The sequence below is a fragment of the Rattus norvegicus genome, chromosome X, assembly GCF_021556685.1.
Source record: "Rattus norvegicus strain SHRSP/BbbUtx chromosome X, alternate assembly SHRSP_T2T, whole genome shotgun sequence".
NCBI lineage: Eukaryota > Metazoa > Chordata > Mammalia > Rodentia > Muridae > Rattus > Rattus norvegicus.
Window position 1 is genome coordinate 20,936,315 of NC_141554.1, and position 25,547 is coordinate 20,961,861.

The following is a 25,547-nucleotide window of genomic DNA, read 5'->3' on the forward strand; positions in this document are numbered from 1 at the left end:
GCTGGGAATTGAATCTAGGCCCTCTGGAAGAGCAGCCAATGCTTTTTTTTTTTTTTTTTTCGGAGCTGGGGACCGAACCCAGGGCCTTGCGCTTCCTAGGCAAGCGCTCTACCACTCTTTTTTTTTTTTTAGATTGATTTATTAGGTTGGGGATTTAGCTCAGTGGTAGAGCGCTTGCCTAGCATGCACAAGGCCCTGGGTTCGGTCCCCAGCTCCAAAAAAAAGAAAAGAAAAAAAAGATTGATTTATTATATATAAGTACACTGTAGCTGTCCTCAGACACACCAGAAGAGGGCATCAGATCCCATTACAGATGGTTGTGAGCCACCATGTGGTTGCTGGGAATTGAACTCAGGACCTCTGGAAGAGCAGCCAGTGCTCTTAACCGCTGAGCCATATCTCCAACCAGCGTATCTTTAGATCTCACCTGAAGCCCAGCTCCCAAAATAGAACAAAGTAAACTAGCCTGCCTCACTCTTCTGCTTCTCTCTCCCTCCTTCTGTCCCTCTCCCCCTTTTTCTACCCACTACTTATTTTTGTTTTCTTCCTTCTAGACAGGGATATATGAGTCATGTTGGCTTTAAACTCAAGGCAACCCTCCTGTCTCAGCCTCTTTATGTATATGAGCCACCACACCTGGCAAGTTTCTTCTGGTTCTTGCTTTCATCATTACTCCTCCATCTACTCATCTGACTGACAAAAAGCATATCTTAAGCCCACAGTATGTGCTAGGCCCAGTTCCAGGCAGAGGTGGACAGTGCTGAACAGATGAGCCCATCTAGCCAGGCATGGTGGTACTTTTGTAATCCCAGCACTTGGGATGGAGAAGTTGGAGCGCCCCGTGTTCTAAGCCAGTCTGGTCTACATAGCAAGTTCCAGGCCAGTTAGGGCTATATAGTGAGACCCTGTCTCACGACAAAACAAAATCCTAACTATGTATAGGGAGGTGCTACTCAAGTAAGAGATAGAAAATGAATAAGATTAGAACAGAGACAAGTAACGTAGCTGCTTCTACTGGGCTTGACATAACCATGGCCATTATGAAGCTGAGTAGCTAATATGGTAACGCACAGGAGATCCTGCTCAATGAAATAAACAGGACTACACCACAGGTAACTATTCCTTCTTGCAGAGAGAGGGAGAGGGAGAGGGAGGGTCACAAGGTGTTCATAAGATCCTCCCCAGGGATTCCAAGATCTACTTTCTTCCCTAGCCCCAGGTACAAGCACTCTTAGAAAAGCTAATGTATGTAAGAGGTAAAAAGTGACTTATGTGGTGGGCCCTTTAGTGGCATAGCTGCCCCACACACCATCTTTGTTCCTACTTAGTCACCAAGCTGGACTTGACAGAATCTTTGGTCTATCAGTTCCTTCCCTACTTGGGGTACATAGCCATTTATTTTACATTCTCTCCAGAAATGACACAAACTGTGACCAAGCAAGGGACATAACTGAAGCAAAGATGTGCGGGCCATCCACAGAGAGCCTTGGGTGACCATCTTCCTCAGGGAGGAGGAGATAGTGTATCTCCCTGGTCAATGTGGCCTGACACATAAGGATGCTGATGACCTGGAAAGAGCCTTACACTACAATCCCTGAGAGTGTGAGGAAGATGTGGGACAAGACTAGAGTGGAGCTGTCTTTCTGGAAACCTACCTGAGTGAGGAGGAAGAGCTTTGGGAAGAGGATTCTAGGATGCCATCCTACATACCCATCCCTAATTTGGGAGGAAAATGGGGGGAGGATAATGAAATAGAGGGGTTAGTTTGTGATTTCTTTTTTTTTTTTTAATTTTTTAAAGGTTTATTTATTTATTATATACATTGTAGCAATCTTCAGACATACCAGAAGAGGGCATCAGATCTTATTACAGATGGCTGTAAGCCACCATGTGGTTGCTGGGATTTGAACTCAGGACCTTTGGAAGAGCAGTCGGTGCTCTTAACCACTGAGCCATCTCTCCGGCCCTAGTTTGTGATTTCTTACAGCTGGCATTAGAGCACAAAGTAAAATGCATTGAGAAACCCCTCCCGGGCTGGAAAAGGGGGCCCAGAGGGAAGAGCACTCACAAGTCTTCTTACATTTCCACATTGCTATCCATCACCAAAAACTCAGAGCAGGACTCAAACAGGACAGGAACCTGGAGCCAGGAGCTGATGCAGAGGTCCGCTTATATGACCCAGGACCACCAGGCCACAATAGGCTGGGCCCTCCCACGCCAACCACTAATTAAGAAAGTAAATGCCTACTGAACCCCCAGTGAACGTGATTGTTGGGGGCAGGGCGGTAATGGGGGGAGGATGGGGAGGGGAACACCCATAGAGACGGGGAGGGGGAGGTGTTAGGGGGATGTTGGCCTGGAAACAGGGAAAGGGAATAACATTCGAAATGTAAATAAGAAATACTCAAGTTAATAAAAAAAAAGAAAGAAAGAAAGAAAGAAAGAAAGAAAGAAAGAAAGAAAGAAAGAAAGAAAGGAAGGAAGAAAGGAAGAAAGAAAGTAAATGCTTTACAGCCAGATCCGATGAAGGCATTTTCTCACTTAACACTCCTTTCTCTCTGATGACTCTAGCTTGTGTCAAGTTGACACAAAATCAGCCAGTACAGCATGCAGGCCTGAGTTTGATCTACAAATCCATGGTGACCTGTACCCCTCTGTGGAGAAAGGACAGCTCATATGTTATTAAACTTAAGAGTCTTATGGTCTGGTAAGAGGCACATGATATCTGACAAGGTTACGGAGAGAATTCCAAAACAGCTTAAGCTGGTTAAACAGCAAAAGGTGTTTGGCAGTCTCCTAGAACACTGGTTAATCTTCAGACCCTACCTTGCCCATGTTACCTGTTCCCAATATAATTTGGTTAAGGGGTTGGGGTATGGGATTGGGAAAGCAAGGCTCAAGAAACTTTTTTTCTGTTCAGTTGTAGGGGTTTATTTATTTTAAAGAACCTACAGTTGATTAAAACAGAACTTACGATAAAAGTAGAAAACACTCGAGGACAGAGCAGGAAAACGGACTCCGTCTGTGCACACTAACAAAGTCTCTAAAATGAACGATTACAGCAAAAAAGGTCTTCACCTTGCATTTTACCATTTATGCTTAATTACAGGGGGAAAAACGCCCTAAAATCTGATTTTTCTTTTTTTCTTTTGGACCAAATGCCATTTTCTGCTAAATTTATTAACCTACGGATGTTTTTACATGATAAAATCTTTCAATGAAAGACTGCAGTTTGCAAAGGAAAAGATCCCTTAAAGGGCACAGAAAAGGGGCTGGAGAGATGGCTCAGTGGTTAAGAGCACCCGACTACTCTTCCAGAGGTACTGAGTTCAATTTCCAGCAACCACATGGTGGCTCACAACCGTCTGATCGATGCCCTCTTCTGGTGTGTCTGAAGACAGCTACAGTGTACTTGTATATAATAAATGAATAAATCTTTTTTAAAAAGGGGGCACAGAGAATATTCAAAACAAAGGATACTGGGAAAGTGGTTTCAGTCCCTGCTTATTTCATTATTCCTAGACCCACTCGCCTTCCTCCACCCCAACCCCAAGAACTATTTTCCCATCATGCATTTCTTGTGTTTTTGGTTGTGAGCCTATCCTCTCCCACCAAACACCCAGGTTAGACCAGGATGCACATCCTGCACACTAACCTACTCTCCTTTGTTCACCCAATTTTATCCTACCTAAGCCACATTCATTGTTTAGGCCCAACCTGAACCACACATTCTTTGTTCTGCCCCAACTTAATCTGTCCATATCAGACAGAACTAACAAAAGAAGTCCTCACAGCAAAAATACCACCAACATGAAGGATCAAGGCAGTATCCACCCCTAACACCAATCCACCCAGTTTGTACAACTCTTCTTCAATAAGAATTATCTACACGAGGGGTTGGGGATTTAGCTCAGTGGTAGAGCGATTGCCTAGGAAGCGCAAGGCCCTGGGTTCAGTCCTCAGCTCCTGAAAAAAAAAGAATTACCTACAGGAACACCAGGACACAGGGTTTAAAAAGAACAATGATAAGTTTAAGGAAAACAGATTGTTCAAAGAAAGTTTAAGGAAAACAACAAAGAAACAGCTCAATGAACTTAAAGAGAATGAATTGAAAGAGAATAAACATCTGCTTGATGCTCAAGAAAGCACAGCGTAGGCCAATGGTAATGGTGTAGATATTACAGGATTTCAAATGGAATTCAATAAAGAAACACTGAAGAAGATTGGAGCTGAACTGAAGATGGAAATGAAAAACTCGATAACCCAACTTGAAAACTTCAGGAAAAGCCTTATGAGTAGAATGAACCTGGCAGAAAAGAGATTAGCAGGACTTTAGGACAAAGTAGAGGTTCTAGATATGCAAAGAATATGAGAAAAAGAAAACCTCAGGAAAGGAACATAAGAGGAAAAGCGGGACACCATAATAAAGCCAAACCTTCAAATTACAGGCATCCAGGAGGGAGAAGGGCAAGTCTTCTTCTCATTGACCAGAGCAGCAAGATCATAGAAGAAAACTATCCTAACTTAGGAAAAACCCACACAAATTTTAAAAAAGCACACAGAACACCAAATACACAAAGCCAGAAAAAGGAAATCTCTAGGGGATATCATAGTTAAAACATTGAGTATACAGAACAAAGCATATTGAAAGCTGAACGAGGGCTGGGGATTTAGCTCAGTGGTAGAGCGCTTACCTAGGAAGCGCAAGGCCCTGGGTTCGGTCCCCAGCTCCGAAAAAAAGAACCAAATAAATAAATAAATAAATAAATAGCCTAAAAGCATTCATATTCCACAAACCAAATCCAAGAAAAATATGGGAAGCATTATTTTGAGCCAAAAGGAGGAGTGAGCTTAGCAGAGGGATTATAAAAGTAATACAAAAACATAATTACTAAAGCACAAAATATCATTGAGAAAACAAACACCACCAAAAATCAACAACATGATAACTGCAACCAACATACACATTTCAATAATAACTTTAAATATCAATGGCTTTGATTCTTCAGTCAAAACAAGGGACTCCGGGAATGAATCAAGAAACAAAATCCATCTATCTGTTTCTATAAGAAACATATCTTTGGGGGTTGGGGATTTAGCTCAGTGGTAGAGCGCTTGCCTAGCAAGCACAAGGCCCTGGGTTCGGTCCCCAGCTCCAGAAAAAAAAAAGAAACATATCTTTGCTTTAGTGAATGAGTGAATGGATGGGCAAAAGTACTCAAATGGAACCAGAGAGCACGTAGGTTTTACTATAGTAAAATCTAACAAAATAGACCTCAAACTAAAACTAATCAAAAGATAAGTTTTTTTTTTAAAAGACACTGCATTCTAATAATGGAGAAATTAACCAAGAAGACATTGCTACACTATACATATAAACACCAAATTCTGTTACACCCAATTTCATAAAAATTGTATTAGTGGAATCAAAGACACAATACAACATCAACCTACCATGGATGTTCGAATGAGAACAGCCCACATTGGCTCATATATTTGAATACTTGGTCCCCAGGTGATGGGACTGACTGGCAAGGATTAGGAGGTGTGGTCTTATTGGGGGAGGTGTGTCACTGAGAGTGGGTTTTGAAGTTTCAAAAGACTCACATAATTCCCAGTGCTCTTTCTCTGCCTCATAGTTTTGGATGAAGACCTCAGCTGTTTCTTTGCCCCACCACCATGAACTCTAACCTTCTGTAAGCCAAACTAAATGCTTTCTTTTAGCAGTTAGTATGGTCATGGTGTTTTATGACAGCAATAGAAAAGTAACTAAGATGTTCATTAGTAGTTGATGATTTTGATACACATGAAAAACTATGCTCCAAGTGCCTACATTAAAATACAAGAAAGACCAGGGTGTGAGAGCATAGAGGAAAACAGATCTCTGAGTTCAAGGTCAGCCTGGTCTATGTAGCTAGTTTCAGGACATCCAGGGCTACACCGAGAAACCCTATCTCAAACAAACAAACAAACAAACGAACAAAAAAGAGCAAAACTAAATGACTTCATGATGAACTCAAAAATTTAAGAAAACAAGACCAAACCAAATCCAAACTTATTAGATGGCAAGAAATAATAAAAATCAGAGCATAGGTCTGGAGAGATGGTTCAGTGGTTAAGAGCACTGGCTGCGGGGTTGGGGATTTAGCTCAGCGGTAGAGCGCTTGCCTAGCAAGCACAAGGCCCTGGGTTCGGTCCCCAGCTCCGAAAAAAAGAAAAAAAAAAAAGAGCACTGGCTGCTCTTCCAGAGGTCATGAGTTCAATTCCCAGCAACCACACGGTGGCTCACAACCATCTGTAATGGCATCTGACGCCCTATAGCTGATGACAGCTATAGTGTAATTTATATACAATAAATAAATAAATTAAAAAAAAAAGAAACATAGAAAAATAAAATGAATCTAAAGTCTGGCTCTTTGAGAAGATAAAAAAATTGACAGATCCTTGGCCCACCTCACCAAAATAAAGAATGAGAGGACTCAAATGAACAGAATCACAAATGAACAAGGAACCCTTACTATAATAGACAGTAAAGAAATTCAGAATATTATAAAATAACACTTTAAAAACCTGTGCTCCCATTAAGCTAATCTAAAAGAAATGGACAAATTTCTAGATTCTACCAAACTACCAAAATCACAGATGACATGATCAAGAGCCTAAACAGATGTACAACAAATGCGTGTATTTAAATAGTAATAAAGGGGGCTGGAGAGATGGCTCAGTGGTTAAGAGCACTGACTGCTCTTCCGGAGGTTCTGAGTTCAATTCCCAGCAACCACATGGTGGCTCACAACCATCTGTAATGGGATCTGATGCCCTCTTCTGGTGTGTCTGAAGACAGCTACAGTGTACTCATATATAATAATAATAATAATAATAATAATAATAATAATAATAATAATAATAATAATAATAAAAAGAAATAGTAAATAGTAATAAAAAGCCTTTCAACAAAATGTAAGTCTAGATCCAGCTGGAAACACAATAGTATTTTAGTAAGAGTTTCAAAAGATCTACAGCCCATCCTTAAACTATTCAAAAAGAAAAAGAAGGGGTTGGGGATTTGGCTCAGTGGGGTTGGGGATTTGGCTCAGTGGTAGAGCGCTTGCCTAGGAAGCACAAGGTCCTGGGTTCGATCCCCAGCCCCGGAAAAAAAAAAGAAAAGAAAAAGAAGGGGAAGAGGAAAGGGAAAGAAAAGAGGGAGGGGAAGGAGAGGGAGAGGGAGAGGGAAAATGAAAGGGAGAGGGAGAGGGAGAGGGAGAAGGAGAGGGAGAGGGAGAGGGAGAGGGAGAGAGGAAGAGGGAGAGGGGGAGGGGGAGAGGGAGAGGGAGAGGGAGAGGGAGAGGGAGAGGGAGAGGGAGAGGGAGAGGGAAAGAAGCACTTTCAAATTCTCTACATTCTTTTTAGTATTGTGCTTGAAATAAGGCAAGGGGAAAAATCAAAGGGATACAAATAAGGAAAAATGTACTACTGACACAGTATCATATATAAGAGAACTCAAAAATCCTAACAGAAACTTCTAGAAACAATCAACAATTTCAGCAATTAGCAGAGTACAACATCAGCTTACACAAATCCATAGCTTTCTACATATTAACAACAAACATACAGAGAAAAAGATCCCATTTATAACAGTCTCAACGAAAATAAGGTATGTAGAACGAAATCTAAACAAGGAGCTGAAGGACCTCTACTGTAAAAACATATCCCAGAAAATAGAGATAAAGACAGACATTAGACGATGGAACGGCATCCCATGCTCATGGGTTGGTAGAATTAATAGTGTGAAAATAACCATCCTATCAAAACCGTTTATAGATTTATTACAATCCCAACCTGAATCTTCATTTCATTCTTCACAGAAATAGGAAAGAACCACTAAAATTCATATGGAACCAGAAGACTTCAAATAGTCAATAATCCTGAGCAAAGAGACATGTGCTGGCAGTTACGACGTCACATCAAGTCATATTAATAGAGCCACAGAAATAAAAACAATATGGCACTGGCACAAACCAGACATATAGACCAGTGGAACATAATAGATACAAAAATGATTATGTATAATTGCAACCATTTAATATTTGATAAATATATAAAAAAACATATATTGGAACAAAGACAGCATCTTCATCAAATAATGCTGGGACAAAAATATGGGATGTCCATAGGTAGAAGAATGAAATTAGAGCCTATATCATTCTGGAAAAAAAACTAATTCCATGTAACTCAAAAACCTACATGTAAAACCTGGAACACCGAGACTGCTAGAAGACAATAGTAGTCCACCTGCTAAACTTTCTATGATACAGGTATAGGAAAGGACCTTCTGAACAGGATGCTATTTGCCCAAGAATTATGGACAACTGACAGTTGGGACCTCAAAAACGTCTGTATAGCTAAAGAATAACCAGGTAAAGAGGAAGCCCACAGAATGGGAGAGAATCTTTCCTATCTATCCATCTAAAAGAAGAATGTATAAAGAACTAAAAAACCCAACAAAATAAAAAACAAGGAGTCAAAAACAAAAGCAAAAAAACCACACAAAATTCTCAAAGGAATTAAAAATGTCTAAGAAACATCTCAAAAAATGTTCATCATCGGGGTTGGGGATTTAGCTCAGTGGTAGAGCGCTTGCCTAGCAAGCACAAGGCCTGGGTTCAGTCCCCAGCTCCGAAAAAAAGAAAAGAAAAAAAAAGTTCATCATCTCTAGTAAATAAAGAAAATGCAAATCAAAATAATTTTTCAATTTCATCTTTCTCCAGTCAGGATAGAAAGACCAACAAAACAACAGACAACAGATGCTTTTTTTTTTTTTGGTTCTTTTTTTCTGGAGCTGGGGACCGAACCCAGGGCCTTGCGCTTCCTAGGTAAGCGCTCTACCACTGAGCTAAATCCCCAACCCCAACAGATGTTTTTTTTAAATATATAATTTATTTTTATTTTATGTGCATTGGTATTTTGCCTGCTTGTACATCTGTGTGAGGGGGGCGTCAGAAGCCCTAGAACCGGACAATTGTAAGGTGCCATGTGGGTGCTGGGAAATTGAACTTAGGTCCTTGGAAGAACAGATAATGCTTTTAACTGCTGAGTTCTCTCTCTACCCGCCCCCCCACCAAAAGATTTTTAATTTGCAAAACTAAAAGAAGGGACAGGAAAAAAACTATAAGAACTCCTACAAACAGCGGCTAGGGAGATAGCTCAAAGGTTAAAACACTTGCTGCACAAGTATGAGGACCCATGTTCAGATCCCAAGAGAACACATAAAGCCGAGCATGGTAGCAGGAATCTGCAATCCCAGTGTTCCTACAGCAAAATGGTAAGTAGACCCAGGAGAACTCCAAGAAACTTATGCACAGTCCAACCTAGCATACACAACAACCTGTCTTGACCAAGGTAGAAGGCAAAGGACTCGCTGCATAGGGGCTGTTTTTTGACTTCTAATACGTACTATACAGCACATATGTGCCCAAACTCACATGAAAATATACAAACTTACCACAAACTACACACAGAGACAGACAGACAGAGAATATGCTTGGTCCAAGGAGTGGCATTATTAGGAGGTATAGCCTTGCTGGACTAGATGTGTCACTGTGGGAGTAGGCTTTAAGACCCTTGTCATAGGTGCCTGGAAGTCAGTCTTCTAGTGGCCTTCAGATGAAGAGGTGGAACTCTCAGCTCCTTCAGCACCATGTCTGCTTGAACGCTGCCATGCTCCTGCATTAATAATAATGGTCTGAACCTCTGAACCTGTAAACCAGCTCCAATTAAATGTTGTCCCTTATAAGAGTTGCCTTGGTCATGGTGTCCGTTCACAGCAATAAAACCCTAACTACGAAGTTGGTACAAGGGGCTGGGGTATTGCTGTGATAGGCCTGACCATGCTTTTGTTTGGAAGAATGTGAATTTGGGGTTTTGGATTTGGATTAAACAGAGCTTAATGGGCTATCCTTGTAGGAATATGGAAGGCTTTGTTGCTGAGAGTGACTTTAACTGTACAGACATGGCCCAAGAGGTTTTAATGGAGAATAATGTCAGTATGTGGCCTAGAGACTGTTTCTGTGGTATTTTGCTGATGAATGTGGCTGCTTTATGCCCTTGTCTGAAGAGTCTACCTGAGGCTAAGGTAAAGAGATTAATATTAATTGCATTGACAAAGGAAGTCTCAAAAAAGCCCAGCAGAGACTTTGTTCTCTGGTTAAGTCTCATGACAAGCATTTTGAAAAAGCATAGCAAGCTTAGAAAGAAAAAAATAAATAAAATATATGGTTTGGGTATTATAGGGCCACCAGGAAATGAAATGGAGCTGAATTCTGTGTTCAAGGATATTAATTAAATTAAGGGAGTGGTAACCTTTGAGCAAGATACCACCCAGCTAATTTTAGGTCCAGGCAAGGTAGTACAATCCTTTAATTCCAAGAGGCTAAAGCAAGCAGATCTCTAAATTCAAGGCCAGCCTGTTACAGAGCAAGTTCTAAGTAGAGAAAAATTTAAATCCTTTAATCCCATCGCTATGATACAGGCATAGAGATCTCTGAGTTCAAAGTCAGTCTAGAGAGCAAGGTTCCAGGACAGCCAAGCTTAGACACTGAAGGAGTCAGAAAACAGAAAGCTGGTGATAAAGTACTAGAAAAGGGTGCTGTGTTCCAGATCCTGCAAGCAGCAGAATTTGGCAGCTTCGGCCATGTGGCTTTGACTTTAGAGTCCAAAATAGAAGGGACTACCGGGACAATTGATGCTGGCCAGCTGGAGCTAAGAAATTAGCAGTGTTTAAGAAGAGACCAGCATCAGGGTTGGGGATTTAGCTCAGTGGTAGAGCACTTGCCTAGGAAGCGCAAGGCCCTGGGTTCGGTCCCCAGCTATAAAAAAAAGAACCAAAAAAAAAAAAAAAAAAAGAGACCAGCATCACTGAGGTGAAGTCTTCTGCTGAGAAGTATTTTCTGAGAGTACAAAGAAGCTGTGTTCAGAGATTGCCAAGGTTGTGCCTCATGCTGCAGCTGCACTTGGTAATGTGTCAGAGTCACCCAGGTGGTCCTGGTTTTGAAGACATGACGGGGACATGGAGACCAGCTGAGGCTTGGCACTGTGAGAGGCCATGGAAGGCCATTGGTGAAGGTGTAGCCTCAGCTGTGGCCTAGGACTGAAGTTGAGGCTTGGCACCATGAAGAGAGCCTATGAGAGGCAATTGGCGAAGCCTAGTTGCAGTGTGAAGACCCCAGTGAAGATGCCAGTGTCATGGGATGATCACCAAGAGCAGCAGCAGCAGTGGACTGGATCAACCTGAGCTTAGAGTGCTACAGAGGGCAAAGCTGGAGAAGTGACACCAGCCCTTTAGAGGAGCCCAGAAGATAATATGTGGATCCCAGACATTTAAACAAGCCTTAGAGACCCCAAGGTGTTTGAGGTGCCAGAGCTGTGGGATATCTGCTGAGGAAAGCTGCTAACAGTGAATGGAACCAGCCCAGGAGAAAGAAGTTTGTTGTAGTCACCAAGAATGAAAAAGGCATTGGGGATCTGAAGATCGCTTTGACATCAGCCATGGAGATCAGAGTTTGGAGTTGCCCAGCTGCTTTCCTGTCTTGCTTTGGGGATTACAGTTAAGTGATTTGATGAATCTCAGAAGAGACTTTGATCTTTGAACTTCTAACACTGTTGAGACTGCTATAGGCTATAGGGATTTTAGAAGTTGGACTAAATGTACTTTTTTATTATGCTATGGTTAGGTATGGCCCCCATAGACTCATGTGTTTGAACAAGCCTATGGGAGCCAGGGAGTGGAATGTGACGGTTTATATATGCTTGGCCCTAATAGTAGTAACAGTAGCAGAAGGTGTGGCCCTGTTGGAGTAGGTGTGTCACTGTGTGTGTGTGTGTGTTTTTTTTTTTTAAGATTTATTTATTTATTTTATGTACAGCATTCTGCCTGCATATGTGACTGCAGGCCAGAAGAGGGCACCAGATCTCATTACAGATGGTTGTGAGCCACCATGTGGTTGTTGGAAATTGAACTCATGACCTCTGGAAGAGCAGTCAGTGCTCTTAACCACTGAGCCATTTCTCCAACCCGTGTATGGGCTTTAAGACCCTCACCCTAGCTGCCTGGAAGCCAGTATTCTGCTAGCAGCCTTCAGATGAAGATGTAGAACTCTCAGCTCCTCTTGCACCGTGCCTGCCTAGATGCTGCCATGCTCCTGCCTTGATGATAATGGACTAAACCTCTGAACCGGTAAGCCAGCCCCAATTAAATGTTGTCCTTATAAAAGTTGCCTGAAAAAAAAAGAGTTGCCTTGGTCATGGTGTCTGTTCACAGCAGCAAAACCCTAACTAAGACATGACCAAGACAATTCTTATAAAGGAAAGTATTTAATTGGGGGTTTGCTTATAGTTTCCGAGGCTGAGTCCGTTGTTATTGTGGTGAGTGGCATAGCAGAAGGAAGACAGGAGTTGGAGCAGTATCTGACACCTTTATATTCTGGTCCACAGAATATAAAGATATCTCTCTCTCTCTCTGTCTGTGTGTGTGTGTGTGTGTGTGTGTGTGTGTGTGTGTGTGTGTCTGTGGCGCGCGCGCCTCAGCAGTGTCCACTGAGGCCCGAAAAGAGAGACATCGATTCCCTGGAACTGGAATAACATGCAGTTGTGTGCCGCCTTATGTCGGTGCTAGGAACTAAACCCAGGTCCTCTGTAAGAACAGAAAGTGCCTCTTTTTTCTTTAATATTTTTTTAAAGATTTTTTATTCATTTATTACATATAAGTACACTGTAACTGTGTTCAGACACACCAGAAAAGGGCATCGGATCTCTTTACAGATGGTTGTGAGCCACCATGTGGTTGCTGGGAATTGAACTCAGGACCTCTGGAAGAGTAGTCGGGTGCTCTTAACCGCTGAGCCATCTCTCCAGCCCCAGAAAGTGCCTCTTAATGGCTGAGTCTTCTCTCAAGAGTCTTTCTCTCAAGCGTTCACACCCTCCACTCAAACCTTAGTTTCATGTTTTTTTGTTTTTTTTTTTGTTCTTTTTTTTTTTTTTTCGGAGCTGGGGACCGAACCCAGGGCCTTGCGCTTCCTAGGCAAGCGCTCTACCACTGAGCTAAATCCCCAACCCCTAGTTTCATGTTTTAAACACAGGGTCTCACTATGTGGCCCTGGCTGGTCTGGAACTAACCATGGACAGAGCCAAGTCTTGTCTGTAACTTGAAGATAGCTGCCCGTGTCTGCATGTAGAGTTCTAAGATTAAAGTCTGGTACCATCATGTGTGCACAGCCTGCATGCATTTCCCTAACAGCTACTATGAGCCACCTATATCTTGAGGCCAGCACATTCAGTAAAGGGATGGAGGGAGGAGCAAGCTCGCTCAGCAGTTAAGAGCATTATTTGTTCGGAAGACTCTGGTTCAGTTCCCAGCACCTACATAGTGGCCCACAACCATCCTTAACTCCAGTTCCAGTGATCTGACCCCCTCTTCTGACCTCCATGGCACCCAGCCAAAGCACTCATACACATTAAAAAAAAAAAGAGTTGGGTGGTGATGGAGCAGGCTTTTAACCCCGGCACTTAGGAGGTAGAGGCAAGAGGAACTCTGAGTTCGAGGCCAGCCTGGTCTACACAGCAGGTTCCAGGACGGCCAGGGGTGTTGTACAGAGTAACCCTGCCTTGAAAACAAAACAAAACAAAACAAATAAAAAAACCAATAATAATAAATCTCCAAAAACAAAAGCACGGTACTAATCATCCTGTGTGACACCGGTCTGGTGTCAGCACCACTCCTCACTCCTGTCTCCCTGAACCCACCTCCCTCCCTGCAGTCCATGTGCTCTCTGCTTGCCCCTTCTTCCTGTCTGGCTTTATTTAATTTCTATTATCTTTAAGTTGGAAGATCCGAAGTGCAAAGTAATATGTAGCCAGCTGGGCAGAGCACTCAGGGTAAACTCGTGGTGCATTTTGAACTAAAGAGTTGAGATGCTGTCCACTGCCAGCTGCCAGAGCTTTTTCTTCTACTGAGGACTGAGTTGTCACCCGTCCTCTCCCTTCCCTTCCTGTCCTCTCCCCTCTGCCTCTCTCGCTCTCTCTTCTAACTATCCTTTACTGATAGTTCACATCAGGGAACAGGACTTTGACCCTCTTTGCAATCTGGGTAACAAATAGACCATGAAGTCTCCATAGCTACAACACGGTCAAGTTGAGAGGCCCAGAAGGTCCTCTGGAGGCCAGGCCATCCTGGGTGAAAATCATGGCAAACAAGTGATTCACACATCATGCCATGTGGAAGGGGTTTTTAGAAGTTGCCTGGTTGGTTGTGCCTCATTATGTACCCTCTGTTCTCTTTCCTCTGACCCCCTTCTCGGGTAGCCTCTGGGAATGACCTCTGCTTGCTCCCCTTGCTGCTTCTGCAGTTGTCCCCATTCTCCCCACTTAAGGTCTCTCCCTTGTTCTTCTAAGACACACTTTGCTGTGTTAGGAGCGGGATTTCTCACAACTCAGACCTCGAATTAGCTCCCTAAGGCCCATCCCTTAGCTACTCACAACCTGTCCTGGCAGATTCTCTGTATGATTACATGAAACGAGAGATTTCATATTCATGGAATGCTTATTCCTGGACTTTATGTCACTCTTCTGGACGGCCATGAATTGTAGACTACCAAATTTACAGAGACCCTGAACATGTGAGGCCCTGGAAATGTCCCAAAGAATTATGGCAAAGCCCAAGAAATCACTCAGAAAGGGAAGGGTGCAATACACTCATATTTTAGACATACTGATGAAGTTTTAGAAACACACCGACACAGCCCCTAACTCAGCAGAGAAGAAAGCCCCCGTTACTGTGCAGTCCACTGCCTAACAACAGGCCGCCGACATCAGAAGAAAATTACAAATTAGGCCAGGGCGTTAAACTCCTACAGCAAGTCTGGTTAATGAACTCTTTAAGAGTATTTACTAATAAAGGCAAGACAGAGGAAGCTAATCAAGAGAAAAGGTTGGCTAAAACATTCCCGGCTTTATCTTCCTTAATCTATGTGCCCCTCTAAGTTAACCTACCCAAAAGCCTTCACTAAAGCTTAGAAATTGCCTACAGTCCCTGAAGCCCAATCAGTGGACCTTTTGTTCCAGGGAGGGTTATTAGCAATGGGAATGCCCTGACCTTTCCAGTCAGGTGCAACCCCAGGGCAACCTGAACCAAAGGCCCCTCAGGGCCACATGGAGAGACGTTCTGCATTGGAATAAAGGGGCCAGAGCATCACACGGTCCCAGGAATTGAAGTTGACATCACATATAAAGAGCCTTGCTCATCCTAAACGCAACATGGAAAAAGGTAATTCTTTTAAACAGGGGATGAATAGAGAGGCTTTCTCCCTCTAGAATTGTCACTTTTCTCTTTCGTTAAAAACCAAACCAAGGGGTTGGGGATTTAGCTCAGTGGTAGAGCGCTTGCCTAGGAAGCGCAAGGCCCTGGGTTCGGTCCCCAGCTCCGAAAAAAAAGAACCAAAAAAAAAAAAAAAAACCAAACCAGGGCTGGGGATTTAGCTCAGTGGTAGAGCGCTTGCCTAGCAAACGCAAGGCCCTGGGTTCGGTCCCCAGCTCCGAAAAATAGAAAAAAGAAAAACCAAACCAAATCAAAGAACAATAACAAAAAACCCAAGCCAGCATGGTGGTGTATGGGTTTAATCCTAGCACGCTGGAGTCAGAGGCAGGCTGATCTCGTGTTCAAGGCCAGCCTGGTCTAACAAGGGTGTTCCAGGACAGCCAGAGCAACAGACAGAAACCGTGTCTTGAAAAATCAAAACAAACAAACCAATTTTTAAAAAAGCAAATGAACAAAAATTCCATATACTCCAAGTGATTCTCTGTGCTATTGCAAGTTAATTTTTAGTCATCACTCAAGGGGGGCGGAGGTCATTTTAAAGCCAAGCTGCTAGTAGGAACACCACAAGTTACATAAAATTTACAGCATAATTCTGTAAATATACCTTTGTAATTCATGCTAGATAGTAGTAAGTTTTTGAAGTTCTTTAAGTGTGTATGGGTACTGTATGTTTGTGTGCTGTATACATAGGGGCATGCAAATGTATGAATCTGTATGCATGGACATAGATGTTGGAATTGCCTTCTTGCCTTGAGGCAGGGTCTCTCCCTGACATTTAGGCTTGGCTGGTTGATTGAACAAACTCCTAGGATCCACCTGTTTCCATCCAGCCTTGTGCTTGTGGGTGTGGGGATTTGAACTCAGGTCCTCATGCTTGCACAGCAAGTACTCTCACCCACTAATCCATCTCCCAGCCTTGAACTCCTGATCCTTCTGCCTCTACTTCCCAAGTGCTGGGATTCCAGGAGTGCACCACCATCTCCAGTTGCCTTTCAGTTTGCAAGACTTAAGTTGTTTTATTGTTTGGTTTGGTTTTTTAAAGATTTTTAGAGACAGGGTCTCATTCTATAGCTCTTACTGGCCTAGAACTCATGACAACTCTGCCTTGGCCCGTCACATGCTGGATTACAGGCATGATCCATTAAACCCAGTCTAAATAAATATTTGCCAAATTATATTTACTTATTTATTTCATGCATGTGAGTACACTGTACTGTTGCTGTCTTCAGACACACCAGAAGAGGGCAATCTGATCCCATTACAAATGGTTGTGAGCCATCATGTGGTTGCTGGGATTTGAACTCAGGACCTCTGGAAAAGCAGCCAGTGCTCTTTTTTTTAAAAAAGATTTATTCATTTATTATATATATATAAGTACACTGTAGCTGTCTTCAGATACACCAGAAGAGGGCATCAGATCTCTTTACAGATGGTTGTGAGCCACCATGTGGTTGCTGGGAATTGAACTCAGGACCTCTGGAAGAGTAGTCGGGTGCTCTTAACCACTGAGCCATCTCTCCAGCCCTTTTATATGAATTTTGAGGCTAGAAGTCAGGTTATCAGACCTGGGAGCAAGAGTCTTTACTTACTGAACCGTCCTCACTGGCTAATTCCTTAGATGTTTAAGTTACAATATTTAATACGTTCTTTTTATGTGCATTGGTGTTTTGCCTGCATGCGTGTGAGAGCCACTGGAACAGGAGTTACAGATGGTTATGAGTTGCCATGTGGGTGCTGGGAATTGAACCCGGTTCTGATGGAAGAGCAGTCAGTGCTCTTAACTGCCGAACCACCTCCCAGCCCCACAATATTCAATGCTTTCTACATTTCACATATAACAACTTTTTGTTAGATTTTAATTCAGTGTTTCCCTCTAACTCAGTAGCGTAACAAACTATCATGCAACTAGATAAAAATCAAATTCCTTATGTTCAAGACATTCAGGTTGTTTTTAAAAAAAATTTGATCCACTTTTAGGAACATTTACAAAAGCCTTGCTTGAAACAAACAAAGATTCAAGCCAGGCATGATGGCCCATTCCTTTAATTCCAATACTCCAATGTGCAGAGGCAGGCGCATCTCTGAGTTCAAGGTCAGCCTGGTCTACAGAGCAAATTTCAGGACAGCCAGGGCTACACAGAGATACTCTGTCTCAAAAAAATTAAAAAGGGGCTGGGGATTTAGCTCAGTGGTAGAGTGCTTACCTAGGAAGCGCAAGGCCCTGGGTTCGGTCCCCAGCTCCGAAAAAAAAAATTAAAAATTTAAAAAGTATATATACAAGATTTTTAGCTTAGCTGGGTGCAGTGCTGGATAGCTACAATCTTTTTTTCTTTTTCTTTTTCTTTCTTTTCGGAGCTGGGGACTGAACCCAGGGCCTTGCGCTTGCTAGGCAAGCGCTCTACCACTGAACTAAATCCCCAACCCCTACAATCTTTTTTTTTTAAAGATTTATTTATTTTATTTATATGAGTACACTGTCGCTGTCTTCAGACACACCAGAAGAGGGCGTCGGATTCCATTACAGATGGTTGTGAGCCACCATGTGGTTGCTCGGATTTGAACTCAGGACCTCTGGAAGAGCAGTTGGTGCTCTTAACCGCTGGGCCATCTCTCCAGTCCCAACCCCTACAATCTTAATCTCAGTACTCGGAGGCCAAGGTAGGGAGGCTGCACTGTTGAGGTCAGTCTAGGGTACATTGGAAACCCCGTCTCAAAAAATTAAAATGATTTTGTGCTTTGTTAAGATAATTGCTTATGCTGTGGTGGTTTTGATTTGTTTTTGTTTTTTGAGACAAGATTTCTCTGTGCAGCCCTGGCTATGGTGGAACTCACTCTGTAGATGGGGCTTGGCCTTGAACTCATAGATTTGCTTGCTCCGCCTCGGCTTCCACCTCTGCCTCTGCCTGGAATTAAAGGTGCTGGAATTAAAAGCATGCACCCTCACCTCCTGACCTTGTTTTGAGAGCTTCCCTCTACAGCCTGGCCTTGAACTCAAGGTAATCCTGTCTTGTCTCAGCTTCCCAAATACTAGGATAACAGGCATGAGTGGTATGCCCAGGTTTCTGCTGCTTTCTGTGTGCATTTACAAGAACGCGTGAGTGTGTTCACAGGGAAGGCCAAAACTGACGTCAGATGTCTTCTCCAATCATTCTCCACTTTACTGAGGAAGTTTCTCAGGGAACCTGGAGCCTGTCCATTCAGACTAGTCTAGCCAGCCATCTTGTTCCAAGGATTGTGTTCCCATCCTTCTACTGCTGGCATGATAGGTGGCCAATATGTCTGCACCACTCTGCTCTTGATGACTAGGGAATGGAATCTTATGAAAGTCTAGGTTATGGGGTGTTGTGGTACACACTTTAAATCCCACTTCAGGCAGCTCACGATGCCTCTGTAATCCTAGTTCAAGGGAATCTAGTTCTTTCTTCTGGCCTACACACGCAGACACACAGACACACAGACACACAGACACACAGATGCACAAATAAAAAATGGATCTTTTTAAAAACCAAAATCAGTTGCACGTGCCTTTAATCCCAGGGCTTGAGAGGCAGAGGTAGGAGAATCTGTGACTTTGAGGCCAGTCCGGTAAGCTCCAGGACAGCCCCTGTCTCCAAAAAGTTAATTAAAAAATAAATCATAAAACCAAAGTAAAACATTTATTTAAGTACACAATTTTTTTTAAAGTTTTGAGAGCAATTCCTTTACAACTGTAGTTAAAGAAGCAACTATTATCTTAGGGTACTCTGGTATATTTGAAATTCTATATATCTGTTGCCACACACACACACACACAAACACACACATCTTGAAGCTAAATTATGTGTCTAAGTTTTTCCAAGTGGTAGGCAAAAGTTCATGTGTTAAAAGTTATGTAGGTTTAATACATATAAGGCAGTTCATAATATTCTCCTTTATACATAATGCATTGTCAAAATCTTAAACATAATTACTAAATCACCTGGCATTTCGGAGATACACACACACACACACACACACACACACACACACACAGAGAGAGAGAGAGAGAGAGAGAGAGAGAGAGAGAGAGAGAGAGAGAGAGATATGTATGTACCTGTGTACGAGCATTGTGTATATGAGTACAGGTATCTTGGAAGCCAGATCCCTCAGCTAAGCCATCTCTCCAGCTCCTTGTTTTGTTTTATGAGACAGGGTCGTGTTACATAGTACTGGCTGATCTAGAACTTGCTATATAGATCATGCTTGACTAAAATTCACCACATAGCAAAAGCTGGCCTTGAATTTCTGGCTCTTCTGCCTCTACCTCCAGTATATCATCATGCCCCAGTCATATGGTTTTCTTTGTGCCATTTGTATACTTCTCATCCTTAAAATCTGGCCCACAGCAAGATGTGGTAGTTGACATCTATTACTCTAGCGCATGTACCCCCAAGGCTGACACAAGAGGATCACCAGGAGCTGGGGGCCAGCTTGGACTATACGGTGAGTTTCAGGCCAGCTTGGAGTGCACTGTAGTGTATGACTCTGTCTCAAAAGAGAAAAAGGAGGGGTTGGGGATTTAGCTCAGTGGTAGAGCACTTGCCTAGCAAGCGCAAGGCCCTGGGTTCGGTCCCCAGCTCCGAAAAAAAAAAGAGAGAGAGAGAGAAAAAGGAGGAGAAAAGGAATAAATAAAGTGTAAGAAGCTTTGGGCTGGGGGTATAGACAGCTCAGTTGGTAGATCGCTTGTGCCTGGCTTGTGCAAGGCCGAACTTGGGGGGGGGTCACAACATGTGCCCCAACTCAGGTCTGGCCATCTGTCCTCAATAAGAGGCAAATTAAAAGTGGAAAGCGTGGCAGAAAAGTGGGCTGGGGTGTGATGCTACTTTCTTGTTCAGAATGTCATACCCAGGCTACCCACCTTTCCCTGGATATCCTCCTGCAGGTCAGGAGTTATCTTTCCTCACTGAGGGTCAGTATCCATACCCTAGTGGCTTTCCACCAATGGGAGGAGGTGCTTACCCACCAGCACCAAGTTGTGGCTATCCAGTAGCTGGAGGCTACCCCACACCTGGAGGTTATCTAGCCCCTGGAGGCTATCCTGGAACCTTAGATCCAGGGGATGCTCCAGCCTATCCTGGAGGCCAAGGCTTTGGGGCCCCACCTGGTGGAGCAGGCTTTTCTGGCAATCCACAGCCACCTGCATGTCTTATGGTGGTGGACCAGCACAGGTTCCAGTCCCAGATAGCTTTCCTGGAGGACAGATGCTGTCTCAGTATCCTGGAGGACAAGCTCCCTACCCTGGCCAGCCCGCTGCAATGACCCAGGGCACCGAAGGAACAATCCGCCCAGCCTCCAACTTTGATGCTATGAGAGATGCCAAAATTCTCTGCAAAGCAATGAAGGGGTTTGGGACAGACGAGCAAGCAAGCAATTGTGCATGTTGTGTCTAACATGTGTCTAACATTGACCAGAGGCAACAAATTAAAGCAGCTTTTAAGACCATGTATGACAAGGATTTAATTCAAGATCTCGAGTCAGAGTTGAGTGGAAATATGGAAGAATTAATCCCAGCCTTGTTCATGCCTTCTATATACTACGATGCCTGGAGTTTACGGAAGGCAATGCAGGGAGCAGGAACTCAAGAATGTGTATTGAAAGAGATTTTGTGCACAAGAACAAATCAAGAAATCCGAGACATTGTTAGATGTTATCAATTAGAATCTGGACGAGAGCTTGAGAAGGACACTAGGTCGGATACCTCGGGATATTTAGGAGAGGTAGAATGTAAACCACAGATAGCTCAGAAGCTGCTCAGCGTCTCTGTCAGGCTTCGGAGGGGAGGCTAGGGACAGATGGATCCTGTTTCAACACGATCCTCACCCTCAGATGAAAGCCACCTGAAGGCTAATTCCAAGCTGGCTAATGGAGATTTGCTCAGCAGTGGAAGCCGAGAATTTTCTGGATATGTTGAAAGTGGTTTGAAGACCATCTTGTGTGTGCCCTCAACCACCCTGCCTTCTTCACTGAGCGACTCTACTACTCCACGAAAGGCGCTGGAATGGATGACTCCACCCTGGTCAGGATTGTGGTCACTCGAAGGGACATTGACCTTATTCAGAGAAAACAGATGTTCACTCAGATGTATCAGAAGACCCTAAGCACAATGATCACAAGTGACACGAGTGGAGATTACAGGAAGCTGCTCCTGGCCATTGTTGGCCAGTGAGAGGGATTTTTTTTTCCCTTTAAGGAATGAAGCTCCTTCCGAGCAATGAGACCTGCATGCAGCCACGTCAGACAGCAACTGACCAGAGTGGTTTTCCACTGAGGCCTGTCAGGGCGTGTGCTGTGTTTGCACATGTTGTTACTGCATTAATTCTAATGTTAGTTTTTTTTCTTTCTCTATCCAATCAGTGTAAAAGCCATATCAATGACATAGTAATGTAATATTTGTAAAGCTTCACATCCACTGCTTTTATTTTAATCCAGATTTCAAATTAAATAAAAGTCACAGCAATCTCTAGGGGAAAAAAGTGATTTAGTCAATCAGACCACACTGGGAGGAGGGACAAACACCCCAATACGAGTGTCTCCTTAGAATATCTTCATTTCTGCCAGACTGGTCCCAAGTTCCATGTTCTATTTTAACAGCACAAGTTCGAGCTGGCACATGTCTATGTCTGAAACAAAAGGCTGAATACATTGAGCCAAGGGATGGAGGCTACAATATAGTGTGGGTTACCACACCTAAGAATCATTTTCCATAGCTCTTAGTTACTTTTGGGAGGGGTGGCACAAACAACTCCATCTCCCTGGTTTGAGACATGAGGCCTATGTTGGCCTCAAACTTGGGATCCTCTTGTGTCAGCTTCCTAGCTACCAGGCCTCCTGTGACTTGATTTTCAGTCTGACCATCTCCCCACCCCCATCTCTGAACAAATATTGTCTAAAGACATGGCTAATTGACCATCTGGTGGTTAGCTCTCCATAGTCCCATGATGCCAGGCAGATTCCCTCTGGTTGGTCTGATTTGATCCACCTTGGGAGGGTCAATGACAGATGTCAAGGAGCCTTTCAGGCCTGGCTTAAACAGCTGAGGTACATGGAAGGCTCGGATCTTAGGTCAGATATGTCTGACGTCCATTCACTTGTCCTGTGGGTAATGTCCTAGTGTCTCAAAAATGCTGTTCCGGTTCGCTTGTCAAAAGCTGTGCTTCTGTAGAACGTTAACAGACAGTTCACTTCTAACGCTTGACAAAGCCCAGTGAGCAGCATTATGCAACAGGTAACTATAATGCTGTACAAAAAACGCCAGCAGGCACTGGAGAGCTGGCTCGGGGCTTAAAAGCACTGGCTGGACATTCGCATCCACTTTAAGCCAAGTGCACTTGGCTTCAGGAGTCAATCATTAGAGGACCCAGGTTCGGTTTCTAGCACCTACATGCCGATCACACCCATAGGTAGTTCCAGTCACCGCCTGGGCATCCAGTCCTTCGGATTTCCAAGGGCACCAGGCAGGCATCAAAAACAAACAAACTAACTAACTAACTAACTAACTAACTAACTAACTAACTAACCTAAAACAGTAGTAAAGCTACTTTGAAATTTAAGCAATCAAACCATAAACAAATTTATAAATCCCTAATACCTGTCAAGTTTTAGAGGGCTGGCCTAGAGAGGCATTTATGTGCAGAACCAGCAACAGTTAGCATTGTAGCACAAAAGAACTATATAGAAGTTATTCCTTTGATGTTGTTTTGGTTTGGTTTAGTTTTGAGACAAGGATTCTCTGTGTCTCCTTGGCTATTCTTGAATTTGCTCTGTAGACCAGGCTGGCCTTGAACTCAAGACATGCACCTGCCTCTGCCTCCTGAGCGCTAGGATTAAAGGAATGGGCCGTGATCACCTCTTCTAAAGTGATATTTAAAACTGTTGGTTTAGTAGGATAAACAAGAATGTAGATTTTTGAATGCCATTTTTCAAGTCTGTAAGACAAATCATTTTACATAGAGTTGGGTGGGGGAGAATTTTTAAGATGCTAGAACATTATCCAGAGGGCATTCTAACCCATCTTAAGCAAAGTGCAACTGATTTCAGAAGCCAATTACTAGAGGAACTAAAGTAAAAAATTATCCAAGGTTCAATACCGCGTGAAAAATGCCATTGGTTTGTATTAGTTGCTCATTTAAAGGGGGACAGAGTTCCCTCTAGCTGTGTGAATGGGAGGACTCTCTCTCTTTTTAAAAGATTTATTTATTTATTTCATGTATGTGAGTACACTGTAGCTGTCTTCAGACACACCAGAAGAGGGCATCAGATCTCACTACAGATAGTTGTGGTCACCATGTGGTTGCTGGGAACTGAACTCAGGACCTCTGGAAGAGCAGTCAGTGCTCTTAACCACTGAGCCATCTCTCCAGCTCTGGGAGGACTCTCCTTGCTAGGACTCCATAATCCATGATCTCCAGGAGTTGGCTCCCTTTCTCATACAAGTGCATCTTTTTGTCTCCTGTGCAGTTAGCTATTCAGCCTGACACAGGGTCAAAGGGAAGCACGGCATGTTCTGGGCTGCTGGACCCATTGCTCAGGCTGGCCCTGGCTGGCCAAAGTCCCTCTTTGTGCTGAACAATAGCAATTGCTGGTCATTGTGCATAATATATACAGTTTAGATACACATCTCTACATGTGTCCAGTCAGATCCATAAGGCTCAACTCAAAACAGTTGACTTCAAAGCCATCATTCGAAGACCATAACACAAACGGATTCTTAAATGAAGCTGTACTTTAAGACAGTTTCCCAGGGCTGGGGATTTAGCTCAGTGGTAGAGCGCTTACCTAGGAAGCGCAAGGCCCTGGGTTCGGTCCCCAGCTCCGAAAAAAAAAACCAAAAAAAAAAAAAAAAAGACAGTTTCCCAAGCAACCATAGATTTGAAACACAAACCGCAGAAAATATTTTTTAAAAATGTTTTTTAGGGGTTGGGGATTTAGCTCAGTGGTAGAGCGCTTGCCTAGGAAGCGCAAGGCCCTGGGTTCGGTCCCCAGCTCCGAAAAAAAAGAACCAAAAAAAAATGTTTTTTAATGGGGACATCCTTGTGGAGACGGGGGGGGGGGGGTGGGGGGGGTGGGGGGGGTGGGGGGGGTGGGGGGTGGGATTGGAGCAGAGGTATGGGATGTGGAACCCTGTGGGGGGTGGACAGGGAGGGGAATAAAATCTGGAGTATAAAATTAATTAATTAATTAATTAAAAATATAAAGAAAAATGTTTCTTAACAAAAAATAAAATCTTGTTTTATGTTTACTACATAGAACAAAACAAATCCTTTCAGAAGGTGGCAGCAGCCGTGTACAGGATGTATTTATTGTCTCCAATAGATAAACACCACACAAATCACAGAGTCTTTGCAAAGCAACCACATTCATCTATCCGCTATCATCTAAGGGCTAAATAACTAATGGTAAAGGAGGTGCTCTCCTAGCAAGAATTAGATGAAATTTCAGAGTTTGGAAAAATGATAACTTTCAACATAGCTTGACTGTGGTCTCCAAAATCACACACACATCTCAATGTGTGCTCAAGATGGCAGACACGGTCCACATTTTAAAACCAATTAACTGGTTCTAAATCAGTTTTTAAAGCAGTACTTAATTAAAATATTGCAAGGTTAGTTCTGAGGGAAGAGCGATTAGAAGTAGACGGTATGACGCACAGAAAAAGCTTTTGCAGAAACTGGATTTTACCAGAAAGCTTGCGATCAATTTAAACTAGGCTGTTAGACCATGTTCACCTTTGCTCACCTGTAGGGCTCTCTCCCCCTCAGAAATGCTACAAAGGAAGATGGTAAGAACCACAGATGGTCTCCCATTTGCTGATTTTTCTAAACACACCTTCCTGTAACCTTAATGAGGGGAGCACTCTGCTTGGTGGCTGCATTAACTGAGGAGAGCCTTTCTTGTTTTGTAGTAAGACCATCCTTGGAGGAGCTGTCATTGGAGAAAGAAGAACTCATCGAAACATGGAGCGTTCCCCATCTATTCTTGCCATAAAAACCCATGAGATTATCAAAAGGGGCTGCATATGGTTTCTACTTCATTTTCCCAAGCCAGGATTCAATAAGCCCATCTCCTGCAGGGACCAATAAGAACCCTGCTTTGGAACACTCCACCTTTCTTTTTTTTTTCAAACTAATTGGTCCTCAGAGTTTCTTCTGAGCCTTGTCGTCAT

The 25,547-nt window shown here is 43.2% G+C and overlaps 1 long non-coding RNA gene and 1 pseudogene across 4 annotated transcripts in view; one reads left to right on the forward strand and one right to left on the reverse strand.

The window, feature by feature from the left end:
• Positions 1-25,547, reverse strand: part of LOC102554502 (uncharacterized) — an 85,034-nt gene that overhangs the window by 43,436 nt on the left and 16,051 nt on the right. The gene's annotated exons all lie outside the window — the stretch shown is intronic.
• LOC147998154 (annexin A7 pseudogene) lies at positions 20,214-21,602 on the forward strand (annotated as a pseudogene).